The following is a 6,271-nucleotide window of genomic DNA, read 5'->3' as shown; positions in this document are numbered from 1 at the left end:
TCGATCCAATAGTATACCTTGAAGCTATATTTCAACCTAAGCCATGCTAAGAGACCATTTAGGCCTCCATTTATGTCCATTAAACATATAAGAGTGTGTTAAATGATTCTCAAGGTTTGGCAGCAACTGTGATAGACATATCTTCCTAATTGCAACCCAAGTTTAAAATTTATGATCCAAAAAACGTATAAATGATATAGCTTATCGTGCGTCATGAGGCATCTAAACTAGCCAGACTTATGAATAATTTTGTGACACCGAATACGACTTTTTATTTCTATAAGTTCATAAAAATTTTTGGATAAAACATAATTATGATCAAATAAATGGGATATAGCTGGTGGTCATTCCTTGGCCACGCTATGCAAGTCAAGTTAATATCTGTACCTACTCTTAATATGGTTTGGTGGACTTGAGAAGATGTCCATTTCAGGTATCCCTCGTGGTAACGTAAATCAGTCATAACAATGATTCAGTCAACAACTTCATAACAGAAACTTGATTTGTGGATCAAGTATGTAACTTTAAATCTGTAAAAAAGATGCAGTTGCTACTAACCATTTTTAATGTTACATCTGTTGCTCATTTCCTCTGATGAAAGGTCGCTTTCGGCACTGGTAACAAGTAGTAGCATGAGGAAGTTTCCGGCGTTTCCAAGCCAATGTGTGCTTAGCATTCTGGTCATTGGATATTCGTCCACTTCCTCATGTTAAAGGTTCCTAAATGTAAAATCGTCTGTTTGCTATGGCATAAGGCAAAATGTCTTTTTAGAACCAAAGCGGGACTGAAGGTTATGGAGACCTTTCTCTTCATCAACAGATTAACAGTCAAGTTATTACAAAACTTCTTCTGGGTAAACGGGCCGAAATGCAAAATGATAGGTAAGGGACAGGGTTAAATCTGCTTTTGAGGATGTGGTTTTATCATTATTACTATTATCAGACTTATATTAAAGTTCACACGGCAACCATCATCATCATTACTATTATTATCATTATTATTATTTTAATTGTCTGCATTATGGCATATGAGGTAATTCTATTGTGGCCCTGAGATGCTGTGATAGCATTGCCTTTTTCTATTTACCAAACGAAAATAATCAATTTCTCTTTCAAATGCAAGCGCTCAAAAGAACACAAGCATACTGTGACCAAGCAAATGCGCTGAACAACTAATAAGCTGTTTCGTGAAATATGTCATATCTTGTTACCTAGGCAACCGATGCTCACGAAACTTGACCAAATTGTAAATGGAATGTCTAAATAAAGCCTCAAAAGAGTAGGCGAGAGTTTGTCATGAAAGACTCAAGCGAAAAATATTATTTTAAAGAAAGAAGAAAACCTCATTCACTCCCCTCGTTATATTTTTATGATTGATATTGATTTTTTAAAATTTGTATGTTTTTCATAAGTGTTGGCAACATAATTTCCCATGGGATAATTTAAGTGGGTCTCGCAAAAGCACAAGATGTTCTTCTTTTCAAGAAATGTAAAGTTTCTCACTGATCACTCAAATGGCTGGATTTACATGAGTTTTTGCAGAGCTTTGAGAGCTTTGGTGAGCTTTTGGTGAGCTTTCGTGAGAATAAAGTATTTAAAAAAAATTAATAAATAATATAAAAGTCATGGATAGAAAAAGATCATTCAACCCACCTCAAGTATTTCGCTTGGCACAGCAAACAAGGCAAAAAGATGTGAACATATTCAGCTTTCTTAAGTTGGAATAAATATAAATGAAACAGGTGTTTTTGCCTACATATGTCACAATGTAGATCTTTTTCGATCCAATGGCATACCTAGCAGCTATATTTCTACTTACTTGAATCCGCATGAGACCATGCTTAGAGACCATGTTCATTAAACGTGTAAGAGTGTGTGAAAAGGTTCTCAAAATTTCGCCGGTTTTAAAACGCAATAGGCACTTCTTCATAATTGCAACCCAAGTTTAAAATTTAAGACTGGAAAAAAAAACATATAAATGATATGGCTTATCGTGCGTCATAAGGCATTTAAACAAGCCAGACTTGTGAATAATTCTGTTTTCTCGGCGCAAGTCGTAATATTAGCACAGATGAATACATACAGTTTGTAAAATTTGATGAGACACTGAATTCAACTTTTATTTCTATAAGTTCAAAAAATTGTAAATAAAAAAAAATAATCACGATCAAATAAAAATATATTATGGTCCTTTTTACAGATTTCACAGAGGAGCTAGGCTGTTTTGGCGAGAACTTTGCTCATCAATATCGCCCAGCAGTTAGTTTTCAACATTCGAAGTTTCCGCTTGGTAGACACGCACATAAAGCAGAAAGAATGATCGAGGATTATGAGGATTTTTTCTCCTAACCACGCTTTCCTTTCCGTAGGTTTTACTGCCCAACAAAGAAAAACTTCGAACGACTCACTCATTCAACGAGTTAACAAGAACGAAAAACGCTAGAAATCGCCTTTTGCGTAAAGGTGATAATTCATTGTAATGTTGACATCGTTATCCATTGTGACACCACGAAATGTAAGCTGTTCGTAAATTTTTCCCACGTGTTGCCAAAATATTTGAAGGATAATAAACGCAATAGCCTTCATTAGGCCCGAAAATATGCTCGTAAATGTGCTCATCAGGATCACTACAAATAGAGAGAAATAAGAGGGTCTCAGTAGGTCGGGGTGATGGTTTTTACGGCTTACGGTTAAAAATTTTTGGCCAATTCACGGCTCTCGCATATCTGGATCGGCTGCTTCAGTGCTAAAAACGGTCTAAATCGACTTCAGCGTAAAGGAGATAATTTATTTTAATACTGACATCGTTATCCATTTAATTGCATTTGCAAGCGATCTTTAAGATTGGTAAAATTCAACTTTGCTCAAAGTATGTTGATTCGCTTGAATATTTTTTTGATTATGTAGGTTCTTGCACCTGTTAAACATATAAACTCCACGAATCTCGATGACGCTGCAAGGTCCTCGCATTAAGATTAGTCAATGTAAAAACTAGCCACATCATGTAGAACAAATGGCTGCGTTAGGCCAATATGACGATTGCTGACAAAGTAGCTGTTAAAGCTCTAGGACAAGATGCAATCGCACTGTGATACCAAATACTTCCTGTGTCTGTACTTGTCTGGTAATTTCCTGATGTATTTCACATAATTATGACACGGCAGTCTTAGCTATAGAGCTTATCACTGGTTACAAAGTTAATGAGTTCTGAACTCCTTAAGGGAGGCACAGGTTCCTGATATCATTAAGGAGCGGATCATACGTTACCAGATTCTACCCTGATGGCTGGCCTCAGGTTCGACCTTGAACGATTATAAATTTTGTTTTGGTCCAGTCGCTCCAGTGCTTCGCCCAGCTCTCGCTCGGCAACCGTGAAGTTGGTGCCATGTCCATGTATATCTCTTAAGGCTTCTCTCTGCGGCTGACAAAACTCAGATACGCACAGTTAAACGAGACTGTTTCCGAAGTGTGCGCGACTTCGATGCGCAATGCTCTCCTGGTTAGGCATGAAAACAAACGTCCGTGACGTTTCACCTGATTGCGACCTATTTTAACAAAGAGGAGGCCAAATTAGTCCATGCCCACAAGAGTAAATGGTGGATCTGTCGGAGCGACTCGTGTGGCGCAATACAATGTATTATCTATACTCCAATAATGCTTCATGTATTCGAGGTTAACTCTTCAATCCTCTGAAATCCATTATTTCGAGTAGTTTCTCTTGTTTTAACATTACTCTCTCATCTCATGGCATATTGATCTTCATTTCCTTTTAGAGATTAGATGAGATGTGTGGTGCGCTAGTCACTGCACTCGTACCATTCTCACGTTTCACTAATATTTTCGATAAAAAAAATATATATATATGTATTTAAAAAAAACCAATTGCTCTAGTCGAGTGCAAGACCAGATTTCAGTTTTAGCATGAGATGTGTAGTCTGCTAGTCACTTACTCGTAACATTTTACTGGTACTTCGGGTTAAAAAAACAACTGCTTTAGTCGAGCACAAGACCCAATTTCAGTTTTAGCATAATCTATAAAAATATCGTTGGCTTTCATAAATGATTGAGTTTTGTAGTTTTATTTTATATTTGCTTTCAGTTAACTCCAATAAAATGAATTAACAAAATAAATTTATAGAGCACCAGCACCCTTTCCACTTTTGGCATAGATTAGGTTTCTGAAGATATATTGAGTCACATTCCAAAGCCTCACCACAAGAAAAATTTGAGATTCTGATTTGAGCTAGACCTAATCAAGGGTCAGCCTTGATAATTGAAAAAAAATACCGTTTTCAACTCTCACATTTCCTCCATTTCATTGTTTAGACGAATTGATTGGATTTTTTTCGAGTCCTCGATTTCTAAGTGTTATGTTAAGTGCTTTAACACAGCACGAACATTTTGCCAATTTTGATTTATCGAAAAAAAATGCTCTATCCGCCACCTTAGGCGTTCATAGGGGTAGGATTGACATGCAAGTGAGGAATGGTGACCTAATTTGCTAGTATGTGTCATTCATCAGCAAATTCTCAGGAGATGGAACTCCCATCAGAATATTTGCTCCAATTAACCATGGAAATAAATTATCAGGGATCCGTGAGTTAGCTTTCATTTGGATCGAGGCCTGTATCGTACAAAGTGGAAAAAACTTAGAAGGTAACAGCATTATGATTGATTGGTTTGCATTCCAAGGATCGCAATCAGGAGTATCTCATGGCCAAGCTATTTTCAGTCTTACCACGATTGGATCACACTGCAATCGGGTTAAATTCACTCAGGCATGGATAATTAAAGCATAATAGTCTCTCAACGTCCTATGTCTTGTGTCTTGTGTCTTGACTCCTTCCGCTAAGAACACCTTTCGTCCTCCCTTTCTTACCTAGTTCTTAGAAAAACAAAGAACCCTTTCAATTCGTTTTCTCGTTTTTCTTTCTTATCTTCCTGTTTCTTCTGGAATTTCATTACTTCTTCTGTATTTCTTTATAAGGTTTTTAGTTTCCAAAAGATCCGCGTCAACAGTACTTCCCATCTTTGCATTTGCAGTATTTGTTTTGTCGTTTCCTTTATCTATGATCATTCATCTATTTTTCTTTTTTATTTCTTTTTGATTAGTCGTTTACATCGATACCCAAAATTCACGTGACTTTGCAACATGGTACTTTAAACCAAGTTCAGGACGCAAACGTCTCCACGAATTATTTAGAAGTTTGTTTACAGGAATCGACGACATTCGACGACATTCGACGGCCTTCACGATAAACTTCAGTGATATGTTGAACATAGAAATTACAAAACAGTTCCCATACGGTCAGGAAGTCTATGATATTTATTTTCCTTTTTTCAGAACTGGATGGCCTACGAACATTTCCACATCGTGGGAGACAAAGGATTCCTTGTCTGTAAGGTTTTCCGAAAACAAGGTACCATCTACAAGAAACAGTTACGCCTTATGTAAGGTATTAAATTCCAAAGTAATGATGCCCTCGACAAGGGAATGGTAAGGAGGCTCGAACCCGAAGAGTATAAGCCAGAACGGGGACGAAACCCATTTGGGTACGGTAAGTATACCTGCAGCTTCACAATTCGAAAGATACCTACTAACCCGAGGAAACAATTAAGGACACTGGGGATACCGGTCAACTAGTCTTCCCAACCCAGTCGTAGAAAAAAACATTGACTCCTTCGCAACCAGGGTTCCAATAGAGCGAATGGAACCTAGTACTAAATTTAAAGTTTGCTTTTTTAAAGATTAGCGAGGCTGAGACATGGTATACGAGCGCGCTCGATCGCAAGGTGAGGCGAAGAAAATCCACCTGAAGTCACGCTATTGTTTATGCTCTTCCACTCCCTAACAGCGCTCATGAAAGGACTGACAATGAAATTTAAGAAGAACAAGTCACAAAAATGACGTCACGCGGATTAAAGCGCCAATTCCCGGAAACCGTTCGCCAGGCGAACGGTTGGAAGAGCATAAAACAATGATGTGACTAAAGGCGCATATTCTTTGCCGCGCGCATCACACTCGTTCTCACGCTCCGCGCGCGCGCATTCGTGTATTGCACTTTGACCCCGCCAAACCACCTGTTCAGCAGGCTAGACTATAGTTTGCATGAAAAATTTTTGTAAAATATTGCAACCCACTTAAGTAATTCTCAAAACGTTCTTTCGAGTTTATAATTTATGAGCTTCATAAAATCTTATTGTTCTCTTTCTACATTACATCAACCATTTCAGTGGCTTGCACATTGACGTTTTAGTACAACAACAATTAA

The sequence above is a fragment of the Pocillopora damicornis genome, chromosome 2, assembly GCF_964200805.1.
Source record: "Pocillopora damicornis chromosome 2, jaPocDami1.2, whole genome shotgun sequence".
Classification (NCBI taxonomy): Eukaryota; Metazoa; Cnidaria; class Anthozoa; order Scleractinia; family Pocilloporidae; genus Pocillopora; species Pocillopora damicornis.
This window is presented reverse-complemented; position numbering follows the sequence as displayed.